This window comes from Callorhinus ursinus, unplaced genomic scaffold, assembly GCF_003265705.2.
Source record: "Callorhinus ursinus isolate GAN/ISIS: 27379988/994484 unplaced genomic scaffold, GSC_fseal_2.0 scaffold57, whole genome shotgun sequence".
NCBI classification, from domain to species: domain Eukaryota; kingdom Metazoa; phylum Chordata; class Mammalia; order Carnivora; family Otariidae; genus Callorhinus; species Callorhinus ursinus.
The window spans coordinates 608,256-623,303 of NW_027397119.1; the positions used below are offsets into that span (position 1 = coordinate 608,256).

At 48.0% G+C, this 15,048-nt stretch overlaps 1 protein-coding gene across 1 annotated transcript in view; it reads right to left on the reverse strand.

The window, feature by feature from the left end:
- IL19 (interleukin 19) overlaps positions 1-15,048 on the reverse strand; it is an 88,954-nt gene that overhangs the window by 54,235 nt on the left and 19,671 nt on the right. Inside the window, exon 4 of the mRNA XM_073884454.1 lies at positions 14,363-14,492. The gene's annotated coding sequence lies outside the window, so the exon portion shown is untranslated. The remainder of the gene's footprint in view (positions 1-14,362; positions 14,493-15,048) is intronic.

Below are 15,048 nucleotides of genomic sequence, written 5' to 3' on the forward strand. Positions count from 1 at the left end.
ATGAACAGAGAGCTGAATTAATCAAGAGAAGGCTTCATAGAGAAGGTGATTTTTAAGACTCGTAGTAGAAGAAATAAGAAGAAGAAGGGAGTCACTGATTCAGACACAAAGAATCTAAAAATGGGCTATGGGGAATAATCTGAGGGTAGGCTCTGATCCCAGGATAGGCAAGCACAGAGCTATTCATGTGCAGATGCTATATGAGCACACAAGTTACTCCCAAGCCCTGGGTCTATCTCCTCCTCCACAGAGAGAGAAACAAGGTAATCTAGGTAGTCCCTACAGCTCCTTCCAGCTCTAGTATTCTACACTTTACAGTCCTGAAGTATAGGGAAGAGTCCAACAGTTGGCTTGGGTAAAGTGGAAAACAGGTGGTAAGTAGGAAGGGATAGGCCAGGCTGTTGGGGCATCTAATCTGAGCTTAATGCAGGTATATCAGCTTGGGCTGAGCAAACTCAAAGCCTACCCCTGACCAAGCATCATCCAAGACTGGTGCTAGTAAAGCCGCCCCAGAGCAGAAGGCACGATGTGTGACAGAATAAACCCAGATGGATGAAAAGAGAGTAAAATGTGTCAAGAAAATGGGGCTGGGTCTAGAAAGGTTCTAAAACTTTAGAATGACTCACCCATCCCCTCTAACAACAGACCACAGCTCGCGGACTGCTGCTGGCTGAACAGTCCCAGCCCTGGCTGCCAGGTGTTCTCAGATACTTCAGCTGGCCCATGTATCTGGATCTACACTGGCCCCTATGCCTGAGCTGTTTGCAGAGAGAGAAGAGACTTCTTCCCCACATCCCTGCTCCCTGCAAGAGAGAGGCCTAGTCTAGAGCAGGAGCTCCAGGTGTGGGGTTTGGGAGGCATTGAGTGGTCTGTAGAGCACAAGGCTTTAGGGTCCCTCATCCTGCCCTGAAGGATGTACTCACTGGCCTATACCTTGAGATCTCCAACATTCTGCATCCCACAGTGCCTTTGCCAATTCAAATGGGTACCAAGGAAAGAAATAAGTATAGAAAACAAAGGGTATGGCAGGATTACAAAGCAAGGGGCTTGGTACAGGTCATGGTCCAGGGAAATCCCCAAACAGAAGTGCCCCAGCTGGTTTCCCCATCACTTTGGGTAACTTTCCATTGCCACACACCCACCCGCACCCCCAGGTCTCTTCTAAAAAACCTGTTGCTCACTTAGTGACCTGTTGGGTATGGGAATCAAATGAAGCAATGAGCCCAGTTCCTGAACTTGAGAAACTATAGTCTACATGGGAAGATGAAAGTTACACCCATGTCCCAAGTAGGGAGGATATACCAAGAGGGTACACAGTGATCAAGGGGCAAACTGAAATACAACCGCCCAGAGAAAGGTGTGTCAGTGAGAACTGAAGCAGTAGGAGGAGGCTTCCACAGGGCGGGGGGTGGGGTGGAGTGATGGCACATAGAGGGCATAATCACATGGAAATCAGTGAATGTAGAGGAGACAGGAAGAAGGAGGAGTGGTCTAGGGAGCAGGGAACAGAACATTGGCATATTTGAGGAGACAGACCATAGAGAGAAACTGGAGTGAAATAAAACACTATTTGCTGAGTGCCTACTGTATACCACTTGCTGTGCCAGGCACTTTCCATCTGTTATCTCATTTTATCTTCCCAACAAAAGTGGTGGTGTCTTTATTTCCATTTGGCAGATGGGGAAACCGAGGCACTTCTACGAATTTAGACTTGACCTGGTGGTCCATGAGAAGTCTCTGCCCGTGGCCAAACTGGGGAGTAGCTTGATGGTAATGATGACAGAGTAAGACCGGCCTGGCTGTGGTCCCCAGGGTGCTGGAAACATTGTCTATCTATCACCTGAAGGGTCAAGAGAAGACATGACCAGGAAGCCCTCTAGATGGCTTTGAGGCATTGAATGATGATCTCAGACCTGGGGATTCACCCTCATGACTCAGGTGCACTAAAATTAGCCTCTGCCCCAAGGGCCTTTACCCACACCTGGTGTCAGCTGTGTCCCATTCTCCTTCCCCTGGTGCTCAGCTTCTCCGTCTTGTTAACAAGCACACTCCTCTCTGGCCCAGCAATTGGATGAGGTAATTAATCATCACTAACTGTTAATGAGGCCAACGAGGTGTTATCATCACAGCCACCAAACTGCGGCTATGACTAACTGACTAGTGTCAAAGATTCAGAAAGCATTGATAATTATTATAATTATTTTTTTCCAGTCTTCATGTTTTTCCGATTTTTGAGGTTCCAGGTGCGAGCTGGAGAGTGAAAGGAAGACCCAACCTTTCCCAGAACTGAAAAAGACACACCATTTTGTTCAGCCTCCCCGCCCCCCTGGCCCCCGGGTTGTGGTGGGTGAGGGGAATGCCTGCTGGGGTCCTATTTGACTCTCCGAGCAGCACCTTGACGAAGGTCAGCGTCACTGAGCAATCTGGGGGCTGGGGTGAGTCAGGCCAGATGGGGGAATCAGAAGCATTCTACCCGAGCCTGGCCGCCCAGGCATACCGTCGGGGAATCCCTCAAGGGAACCGTGGACCCGTGCTGACCAAATCCGGCCTGAAGGAAAACCCTGTCTTGCTACATGACTCCTGATTCATGGCTTTCCCCTCCTGGAACTTGGCTCACGTGCTGCCCCCGAAGCAGCCATCACCAGCTGCCTCACGTTATTTTAAAAATCGCCACCATCCGCCACCCCACCCCACCCTCAAATTCCTCAGAGAGCAAACTCCACCTGACATAGAGACACTGAAGTATCAGCAACTATAAAAGTCATCTGCAGGAGGCAACCCCAGGACCTCCCCAGCTGATTGTCAGCCGCCTGCTTGGGTGTCCTACAAACACTATCCACAAATGCTTCCCATCTACTGGCCCTGAACGCCATTCACTCCAGTGTTGATAAAATGCAAACCATTTCCCACGGAGGGACAGGAAAAGGGACGAGGGAACCAATGTTTACTGGGTATTGGTGAACCTTAAATAACTTCATTGCAGCTCATTTTCACACAACCCTGTGAAATGGGTAGTTATGACTCTTTGATTGGAAAGAGGCTCCGTAGCTCATTTGCCCAAGGCCACTCAGCAGAAGTTGGCAGAGCTGGAATTAGGACTGAAACGTCTTTGATTCCAAAGCCTATGGTTTTCCTAATATGCTGCTGGCTGCCCCATAACTCTGTTAAGGGACAACAGAGTGTGTGGCCTCTGCAGTCACACTGCTCAGGTTCAAATCCTGCTTCTGATACTTAACTGGCTGTGTGAGGTTGGATTGAGCACATCACCCCTCTGACACTCAGTTCGCCCCGCCAAAACTGTAAGATGGGCCGATGGAGGTACCGCCATCAATTACACAGATCTATAGTCGGATTGTTGTAAATATTAAAGGACTTAATACATGCACACCATTTAGAACAGCGCCTGATACATTCCAATGGTTAGCCCTTGTTCTGTTTCTATTGTTTAAAGAATACATGATATTTATATCATGCTCTGTCCTGAAAATAGCTCTTAAAAAGGGAAGGAACATGAATGTGCTGAACCCCAAAGGGGCAGCCAGGGCAATAATGTTTTGTCATTACTCATTTTTTCCTAGGGTGACCCTGCCTGAGAGCATAAACCACTACTAACAAAATGCAGCCCTTAATGTGATGGGGAGGGGGTGGAGGCCATGCCCAGTGTGGGACTGGGGAAGGAGAAGATGGCATGAGGAATTCAGACCCGCCCCCAGGCTCAGGAATACCCGACCACGTTTATTCAGGAAGTGGGTAGGCAGTTGGCAGACTTATATATTTTTTCCAGTGTGGACTTTTTCTGTTCCTCCCCAGGCTCCTCAGTAGCTTAGGACAAAGAGAAGGCATCTAAAACTCAGCACTTTGAAGTCACAGATATTGCCAGGATACGGTAAGTCCAGAGAAGTGGACATCTGCCATGACTGGCACTATTCATCTTTCAGCTTGGAAAGGCCAAGTGAGATGATCAATCCAACCAGCCTGGGAAGGCCCAGGGCCTGCCCCCACTCTGCCCTCGAATGCACGCATGCACGCACCCGCAACTGGAGGGGAGGCAGTAATGCTCTGGTTTACCTAGACACCCTATCTGCAATACTACAGTGAAAACTAGACAAGTTTTCTTGAGAGGATGGGAAATTGCAGTTATGACCTGCATTTTAGTATTCAGTTGGCCGGTTACCTTTAAGAAAATGGTGTTTTCCAGGGGGTAGGGAAGAGAGCACCTGGTAAGGGTGAAGCTGTTGGTGAAGGAAACCACAAGGAGGCTTTAGAAGCCAAACAGCTGATGACAGGGCCCTGGAGAGCTGACCCTGGGGGACAGGAAGAGATAGGGCTGGGCACGGTATGCAGAGAGCAAAACTCAAATCCTGGGGACTCTCTGTACTCAGCCAGGAGCAAGGCCTCTGGGAATTTTCCCAGCCTTGCTCTCATAATGAACAAATTGTGTTCCTTGACTAGTTCTCTCTATCCAGTCCTACAGCCATCCCCAGAAATGATGTCCTTCCCAAAGAAGAAGTGGAAGAGGTGACTCTGGCCCTCTGATTGGAATATGATTATTAGTGGGTGTGACAGCTATCATCTATCCTTCATATGGTGATCAGCAGATGAGATGGTAAATCTGACCAGCCCTGGGAAAGCCCTACTCTCCACAAATGTATCACACACACATGAGCTACACAGTAGAGAGTAACTTAACAAGAAGGAATGAAGGAAGATACCAGATGTCATCTATCAAGTCATCCTAAACTTTCTGGAATGTGTTCTAAGAAAAACCCCTATAAAATCCAAGATCTTGCCTTGTGTCCTGCCTGCTTTCCCTTCAGGCTACAGGCACGTGGTAAAGGGGATTTTGGGGATGGCAGAGCCCTAAGTCCCTACCTGCACCTGCTTCTGCCCCAGCTGGTCTGGTCACGTCAGGAAGGGAAGGGAGGGGGAGTGAGGAGATGAGGTGTCAGAGGCCAGGGATAGGCTTGTAAACCCCCAGACACCTGGCAGAGCCCTAAACCTGCGTCAGAGTCTGCACCATCAAAAGGAAAGAAAGCAAGGGTGCCACAACCAAATCATAGTAGCCAAAGTGGAAAATATAGCTCTGACACAGGCCGTTGGCTCTGGGGAAAATTCTGCCGATGAACCGTATTGAGACTCAGTGTTGTTTACCTTCTATGGTTGCCAACCTTGGAGGGTGGGGGTTTCTCCTCTTTTCCCATCTGGGAAGTGGTGGGTATTTTTCTCTAATTGTGTGCCCTTAGGGAGGCTACAGACAGGAAAAGGGGCTGTGGATCAGCAATGATGGGACCTCAGGGGCCTCGGGTTTTCTTCTGGGATACTGAGAGGATGGGGGGAAGACCACACACTTGCAGCGTCTTTCTTTTTTTTTTTTATTGAGGTGTAATTGACATATAACATTACGTTAGTGCCAGGTGTAATGCCAATTTTTAACATTTTAAAAATAATCAAAGCCGTGTTGTTCATCTCGGTATGGCGATGTGGGGAAAGAGATGAACTGATTAGCAGGAGACCAAAGTTCTAACTCTGACTCTGCCACTCGGGCGAGTTCTTTAAAGGCTCTGGACTGCAATTTCCTCATAGGTAAAAAGAGAGGGTTAATATAGAAATTACCTGAAAATATGGAATTACCTAAAAACAAAAACTCCCAAATCCCTCCCATCTCCAAGACCTGTAAGTACTTGGATTCCACCCTTAACCCCACACATCCCGGCTACCTGACTTTGGGCAAGTTGGCTAACCTCTCTCTGTTCAGTTTCTTCATCACAAAACCAACAGTGAGGTGGGGCTTGCCTACCTCCCGGGGCGGCTGAGGGAACTGAATGACATGGTGCATGTAAGTATGTCACTCAAGACACGCAGAAACTATTTGTATAATTTCCCTTTACCAGGGCAAATGGTAATGGAAGGAGGTTTTGACCATCTGGAACTCTGGGTGCTCCCTGAAGCTAGCAGCAGGTTTAGAGGAAAGCGGGACAGGGCTTTGGTTGGAGAAAATGTCCTGACCGCCAGGATCATTAGATGTTAGGACCCTTTTCTGAAAGGCTTCAGGACAAAGCTTGGTGCCAGGATGTGTACTCAATGTCTGGAAAGCAAGGACTTGAACCAGATGACTCCGACTTCTCTTCTAGTTTAGAAAGAAGTCTTTTAGGTCTCCCATGGAAGAGCTACACCGGGTAAATGATCTGCATGGACGATAGCCCTTTGGATTTAAACTGGACCATTTCCGATCTCTAAAGGCTTCCTAGAATCTGGGGGTGGCTTCTTGGGAGATGCTTCTGGAGGGTGAGTGCATGGCAGTGTGCTCTGAAGCAGTGGAGTGGGAGGACGGGTGGCATTCTGAGCGAATGCAGTGTAGAAGGAATATAGAGGAGTAGTTTAGTAGTTTCCAAGAAGGAAAGTTTAGTGAACAGGGATGGCTACTTTGAGAAAAGTCTTGCTCTTATAGGAAGCTACATGGCATAGTTTCTTGAAAGGTCTAAGTTTGGGGGGTCCAATGTGGCATATAATAAGAAATCAAAGGGGCGCCTGGATGGCTCAATCAGTTGAGGGTCTGCCTTCTGCTCAAGTTGCGATCTCAGGGTCCTGGCATCGAGCCCCGCATCGGGCTCCCTGCTCAGAGGGGAGTCTTCCTTTCCCTCTCCCTCTGCCCCTCCCCACTGCTCATGCTCTCTCTCAAATAAATAAATAAAATATTAGAAAAAAAGAAATCAAAGAGTGATCAAGGTAAACCCTCTAAGCCAGGCAGCAGTCAAATGTGGGCATCAGCAGGGGCCTGGGGGGCTCGGCCTTGTGTCGGGCGGTGTCACGTGCATGGCACACAGTAGATACACATTACGTAGAAGCAGACAGATAGCAGGAGCTATTCATAGGAGAGCTGCAGAGTCACATACCCACGTGCACACACAAGCACACACTTACACTCGCACCAGATCTGATTGCTTAAGCTCACCATCTCTGGATTGAGAGGATGAATAATAGATCTGCAGACCAGTGTGTTTCCCCAGACATGTCACAGGAAGGAAGGTCTGCAGGCTCCCTGTGAACCCTGAGCAGAGGGGGATTTTAGAAGGAAGCTTTCTGAAAAGCTCAGATTCCCATGGCTGTGATGCGGTTGGTAGGAAGGAAAGTGAGGCCTGACAGACAGCACCACATGGACCAGTGGGAAGGAAGAGACTAGGGAAAGCCTGCGTGGCTTGGGGGTTCGTGGCATGGTGAGGCATGAGAAATTCCTAGAGCTTCCTCCTGCTGCTGGTTCTGGGAAAAGCCACCAAGGCCTTCTTCCTTGAGTCAAGGATAAGACCACAAGGGAACTCTTTTATGTCTTGAGCTATTTTGTGGCCTTCGGGTGTTTCAACCTCTCCGCAAGCCTCTTTGATCCTCTGCAAGAGAGGAAAAACACTGAAGAGTCTCCCCCATTTCACAGAGACAGAAACCGAGGCTCGCTGAAGTTGGAAGGCATCTCCACAGCCACACGGAGGAAAGACACAACTTCCACAGCTCTCCTTTTTCGGGGTGTAGGTCTTTGCCATTTGAGAATCTTAAACTCCTGTTAGCCAAAATGAACAAAATATTCCCACGGGGCTACGTTGTGTCTCCCCCATCGCTGGCATCCGTGGAACATAGGCCCAGGTTCCGAGGACAAAATACACACATACGCACATAGACAACATGTGCGTGCATACACACATGCGAACAAACACAGGAAAGATGCTTCACAGCTCTAGGTGGTGTGCACAGAGTACGGCCACGCACGGTCATAAGCACTGGAGGGTCTTTTAAAATAGCAAGAAAGCTCAGTGGGCTGAGATTGGTAAAGAAAAGCTCACAGAGGAGGTGGCGCTGAAGGACTCTGCTGGATGGAAGGGGAGCAGGTGGGTCCGGCCACTGCAGGTCCATAAAGCCATGAGCTATGGAGGCAGAGGAGTTGTGAGAGAACACAGTGTCTTCTGACCACAGGCTGAGAGCCCTCTTGATTGGGCCAGAGACCCTGGGCAGAAAATCTTCGGGCCAGAAGGCTGCAAAGACGTTCGGGACTGTGAATGCCAGGCTCGGAAGGTGGGATTCCGTTCTAAGCGTTCGTATAAACAGGAGTTCGGTGATGACATGGGTGCATTAGGAAGATGGGCCTACAGGCTGGAGAAATCCAAAATGGCTTAAGGAACGCATTCTGTTCTCTGGTGGGCCAGGGTTGAAGGGAATGATGCATTTAAAGAGTTAACTCTGTTGTTTTTAGAATGGTAATGCCAGTAAACTTTCTCATGGCCTTTAGCTTGGCTGGAGGGGAAGTACAGGGGACCAAGGGTGGGGTCCATGTGAAGCATCCCTCACACCATTTCTGCAACCCCAGACCTCGGCGCACTGCCCTAGCACCTCAACCCCAACTTTCCTGCCGCTGTGGCCTCTACAGGAGCAACCTCTGGCTCTATGCGGCCTCCTGTGTGCAACCCAGGCCCTCCTCCTCACCTCCAGTTTACCCAAAAGCCCTCTGATTTTACATGAAATGAAACGGAAGCCCCAGCTGTGGTTACTGACCAGAAGCTCCCGTGTCCTGCTCCCCCCATCATCTGCCCCCTCCAAGGGCCCTGCCTCTGTTGTCCCCGGCACCCCCCTCACTCCCCCCATCAGGAAGGGCTCAGAGAGGAAACCAACTCTACCTCCCCTTGCACCCCCCTTTGGATGTTCGAAGTCGTTTCAGGAGGCCCCGAAGGGAAAGGGAAATTGTGGTGGCATCGACAGTCAGAGCTGTGCTGACTCGAGTGACCATGGTGGTTGTCGGAGCGGTGGAGTCGTGACGGAGCCATTCTACGGGAGGCAGTGGATGGCCAGGTGAGCGTCACCGAGTAGAGCTCTGTGCCAGGTACCGTGACAAGCATTGGTCCCATTTGCTTCTCATATCCAGGAGATGGCTATTATTTTGACAGATATGATAGGACTTGGTGGAAGCACCTGTGGGATCCTGGATGCCAATGACAGAGCTACGTCAAGGCCAGTTGGCCAGTGACACCCCACTGAGGATGTCTTGTTATCCCCCTCCTTCCCCACCCCCAGGCCCAAGCCCCAGCAGCACCCCTCCCCCGCACAGGGGACCCTCGCAGCTCCCCTGAGCAGGTACATGTTTGCCCACTGCCCTGCAGGTAGCTTTCAGCTTCTCTACAGATGTTTGAGTCACTTCTTTGGAACCTGCAACAATGTCTTCAGAGAAACTCATTGTAAAAAATGTGGCTTTGTTGTAGCCTACAATGCAGCTGGGTTATTCTGTATAAATAGCACCAACTTCAGTTCAGGTTTTTGGGAGCTAGGGTCTACAAGATTTACAAAAGATAATTTCTCCTTTTTCAATTGAAGTATAATTGACATATAATAGTAGATTAGTTTCATGTTTACCACATAGGAAATCAACATTTGTATACACTGAGAAATGGTCACCACAATAAATCCAATTACCATGTGTAACCATAAAGGTTAATACAATATTATTGACCGTATGCCCCATGCTGTGCATTATGTGTATATATGACTTATTTATTTTATAATTTGAAGTTTGTACATTTTGACCGCCTTACCCATTTCACCTGCCTCCCCACTCCCCCATCATTGGTAACCACCAGTCTATTCTTTGTATCTACAAGCTTGGGCTTGGGGGGTTTTGTTTTTGTTTTTATTCCACGTATAAGTGAGACTGTAAGGTATTTGTCTTCCTCTCTCTGACTTATTTCACTTAGGATAATGTCCTCAAAGTCCATCCACGGTGTCACAAATGGTGAGATTTCATTTTTTAAAGCCCAAATAATATATATACCACATTTTCTTCATCCATTCATTGATGGACACTGGACACTTGGGTTGTTTCCGTATCTTGGCTATTTAATGCCGCAGTGAACCTTGGAGTGCAGAAATCTTTTCAAGTTGGTTCTGTTTTCTTCTGATTAACACCCAGAAACAGAACTGCTGGATCAAATGCTAGTCCTATTTTTAGTTTTTTGAGGAACCTCCATACTGTTCTCCAGAGTGGCTGCACCAGTCTGCATTCCCACCAACAGTGCAGGGTGGTTCTTTTTCTCCACATCCTCGCCAACACCTGTTATCTCTTGTCTTTCTGATACTAGCTATTCTGACAGGTGTGAGGTGTCAGTTCATGGTGATTCTGATTTGCATTTCCTTTATGATGAGTGATGTGGAGCACCTTTTCTTGTGCCTGTTGGCCATCTAAGGAGGATTTCATTCTCTTACATTTAACCAGCCTTAGGCAACATTCAAAATGGACAAAATGATCTCAGGTCACCTTCTATCACACTGTACTCCTTCTCCCTGGGACCTCTCTCTGGGGGTATCTGTCCACTTCCCCCCCCAAGGGGACCCTCACTTGACACCCCAGATGTAAACCCCTCTATTGAAACCCCTGCCTTCTGGCCTGCTTGACCAAGAGCTCCCAGATGACCTATTCACCTTCTTCCCTGTCCCAGATCACCCCCCAGCCCTACACAGAACTCAGCCTCTGGGGTCAGCATACCTAAGGGGTTCTTGCCTTTTTTTTTTTTTTAATAGCTTCTTCCCTGCTTCTCTAAATCTGATCCACTCCTTGCCTTTTCTCCTTTTCCCCGTGGGATACCACTGAGGGGCTGAAGGACTCCACTCCTTGCTTCAAAGCCTATGGCAGCTGGCCCCCACCTCCCCACCCCCTACCCCCGGGACAGAAGCAGGTCTCCAACAGGCTTCACTGTGCTCTGCCATGGACATCCGGCACCACACGGTCACCTCCACCGCGGAGATCTGTTACCTGAGACTCATGGCACAAGCCAACGACACTAAGAGCACTTCCTCCCCAGCACTGGCCTGCCTCGCAACAGATACCAGAATGACACAGACATTCTACTGCAAGGTACAAATAATTTCTTGAGAACCTGAAGGCCCTCCTGAAAGAGATGTCAAGTGATCTCGAGGGCTTTCCAGTAATATTCTTTCCTCCCAGAGACAGTCAATGTGAAAATCCACTTCCTGAAGGTGATCACCTCCCTCCCACGCCCCCGCCACCACCCCCCGCCCCCCAGGCAGCGCTCTTGAGGAAAAGGCAGCATCACGTCCTCCCCACCAAGCAGAGGCCCCTCTGCTTTCCACTGCTCTCAGCAGACCTGACTCACAATGAAACTGCAACCTCAAGAACGCTGGGGGCCAGGATTGCGAGAAGGAAATACAGGTGAACACACGCAAAAGCTGCCCGAGGAAAAGGTTTTGTTTCTCTTACAGAACGGTGCTTCCAGGGCTGGGTAGAGGCTATGAGCCAGAAGAAGGGGCCTGGCATCGAGCTGACCTAGTGGATTTGGCAGATAGGCATTAGAAGCTCATGTTGCCAACTAGCTCCTACCAGGAAGGACACAGAGGGGAGAGAAGAGTACCACAAAATTCTAGGATATTAGGTTTGGAAAGCACCTTTGGGAAACAACTCTGTCAAGCCCCCCACTTATCGATGCAAGGGATGGAAAGGAATGGGTCCGGGATCTCATGGGGGAGGGCCAGGGCTGGAAGCGGTTCTCCTGGACACCGGAGCCAGAGCTTTTTCTACTGGGACTGACATTTCTTCACCGTCCTCAGAATACTGGGATGGAGAACCTGTCCTGTTCGGAGGCGTCGGGTCCACCTGGCTCTAGCAGCCGAACATGCCCATGGAAAAGCATCAATAGCCACAACTCAGATGCATTGGCTGCTTGTTAGGTGCCAGGCACTCCGGAAGCATTTATGCACATACACCATTCTGTTCAAGGCTCACGACACCCCTGCAGTGCAGGCTTCCATCACCAGCTGTAGATACTGCAGCACAAGAAAGTGTAGCAGCCTGCCCGAGGTCACACCGACAGTAGGGGCAGAGCTGGGTGGCAAATTTAGTCTGACTCTAGGACCCACACACTTAACCAACCACACTCTCCTGCAAAGACCAGCCCAAAGGCAGGGCGCGTCGTGTGGTTTCCAGTAACCGACCACTTGGACCCATGGGTGTGGGGCATGGTAAGGTGGGGAGTTCTGCTGCCAAAGCAAAGCCTTTGCTGTCAGAGGAGGTAGATGAGAGCATATACCATGTAAGACAGGCATGAGTGCGCAATCCCCAGCCCATCGGGGAATCTTGAAACCTATCAGTCAACGACTTGATCCCAATTTATATCCAATCTCTTGCTTGAAACTCTTGATCTTACTCCTCGGAACAGTCCGAGATCACCACAAAGCCAAGGCACAAACAGATTCTCTTTAATTTTTTGAAAGAACAATATTTTTTTTACAAGTATGGATATACTTGCAACAGCACTGATACATCAAAAGTATTGGGGCCTTGTGGGACTCCCTTAAATACATTTTATAGTTTAGTGATATGTTATTTAGAACTATTTTTGGATGTTGAAGCATCTTAGGGCCTTGGGAGTTCTTAGTCTGGCTCCATAAAAAAAGAAATTCTGCTTCTGCTCATTCTATAGAGTCTCCCAGTCAGCACGGCTAGGGATCAAACTTTAATTTGAACCCACCATGTCTGACCCAGTTGCTAAAAAGGTGCTCCCCTTACCAAAGTGATTGCTAAAGTAGGCAGATCAGTAAAAGCCCACTGACCGTGTGTGCCGCTCAACTTTGCAGGGAGTGAGAAGGGAGTGGAAAGCGACTTGTGTTGTTTTGATTAGATAAATCCTGGCCACCAGACTGGAAAACATCTGATGTTATTTTCAGTTTGTTCTGAAAACTGAGAAAGCACAAGCTAACCAAAGAGAAAGCAGAAAGAGCAAGAAAGAGAGAAAAGAACTAAAAGTGGAAATGGAAAGTAGAACCCCACATAAGCCTGCAGTGGAGTCCCTCTACTAGCCCTGTGCCCCCTGACCGCACCCAGCCCCTACGACCTGGTCCTAAGCCCGAGGCCCCTTGGAAGGGGATTTACAGTAATCAGTAGGGCACTGCAAATCAGCCCCAAAACTCCCATGCGTTCTGACTTGAAACCACAAACACCGCGTGTGAGGCCCTTCAGCTTCCATGACATACGTTGATGCTCACAGCAGCGGCTGTGCTGAAGGACCACACACTGGCTATTTGGAAACTCTGAATTAGGAAGACAAGCGTGAAGCAGTGGGTGTCTCCCTTCTCCCTCCAGATCAGTTGTCCTGTTGGTATCCCCCTCACGCCTTCCTCTGAGGCCAAACTTTGACCACCCTCCTCCCATTCATTCATCCTCACCCAGAGATGTTTGTTAAACACTCAAGCCAGTGGTTCTCAAAGGGTGCCCCAAGAACCCCTGAGGGGTCCTCCTCTTTCCAACTATATATCTATGTGAGGCTGGATTTTCTTCATACACTTCAAACTAAACAATAGATTGCAACAGATTCAATGTAGAAACAGATGTAAGAATACAAACTCTTCTATTAAACCAGGTATTTGAAAAGATTTGGAACAAATGTCAAACAAGGCCACTCTGCTCACCAAATGTGTTCTGATTTGGAAAATAGAGTTATTTCTCACAAAAACATGTTATTGATGTTAACATGTAATTTTTATTATTACTTTAAAAGTCATACATAGACTTTTTTAATATCTCAGTTTTGGTTACTAATACAATAAAGATTGATAGATAGAATCCACCTAAATAAAAGCTCTTTGGGATCATCAACAATTTTGAAGAATGCAGAGGGGTCCTGCATCCGAGCAGCTTGAGGACAGCTGACTTACGGAATCCAGATCACACTGGACACGGTGGCACCGTCCTGCTCCCTTCCCGAAAGGGTTCATGACATAAGGCTTCATGTAAATGACACAGTCACAGCAGAAGTGGCATGAAACCAGGATGGAGGAAACATTTGGCTCTTCACACATGTGATACAGATGTGCATCTAAAGCATACATCAAAATATGTGGAGTGTGGTTGAGGATTCAGAGTTGGGGGGCATGTTTTGGAGATAAAAATCAGAATAGGCAAAATCAGAATAGGCAGGAAACACTCAATTGTCTGCTCTCTTGAATAAGGTTTCTGGAGAGAGATGGTGCTTGAGGGGCTCCTTGGTGGGAGGACATGCCAAACTATGCCTTTTAACACGACTGCAGTCATGTCTCAGAGATAAAATACAGTAGAAACCCTCTTCTGTTGGCAAAGATTCTAAAGCTTCAAGTATTTCCCTAGGACAAAAATATCTAAGCAACCCTTACCCCCATCTCTACTTCCCAAGCACAGAGCTACACACCTCACAAGCACATAATAGATTCACAATCGTTTTATAAATGGAAACTTATTTCCACAACTTTCAACTTCTCACCATTATAACGCCACACACTGCTCACATCTTAGCGCCCTCTAGTTGTTGGTGTTGGCCATGAGAATTCAGAGTGATTTAATACTCACCTGAGTCAAGGAATTAGGTGCTGATTTGAGAAGAATAACAGAGAGAATTGACTTCAGATTCCACCTTTGCCATTAACTATTTCATGTGCCTTGGAAAATCACTTTCTCCTCTGGGCCTCAGTTTGCCCATCTGTAAAATGAGAGGTATGGATTACATAATGGTTAAAGTCTTTCTTCTTCTGATACCCTGTGACAGAGGACATTTTAAATACTCCAAGAGCCATGGGGGATTTGGTTCACACTTGCCTGGAAGAGTGTTGATTGGTAGTGAGATTGATTTCTAATAAATGGAAAAGCTAAATGCGAACAGGCATATAGTTTGTGAGGGTAGCTCTTCCCCTAAGTGAATTCATCCTCTACTTTCTATGGGATGGAAGACAAATGAAGCCAGTTATAGCTACAAAAAGTTTAGGAAGCACATACTCAATCACTCAATCAACAAATACTTAACAAGGACTTTGGACGTGCCCAGAATCGTGCTAAGTACTAGGCAAACAATGATGATCAAAAACAGAGAGGGCCCTGCCCTGTGGAGGACTGTCTAATGGCAAAAGGCTGGAGCTCAATCAAATGGCTGCAAAGCCACAAGTATAATTATAAACCGGCATAAGTACTATAAAGGAAAGGAGCAAGGTGTTTTGAGAAGAATATACCCAGAAGATCTAACCGGGAATAAGGAGGAAGGA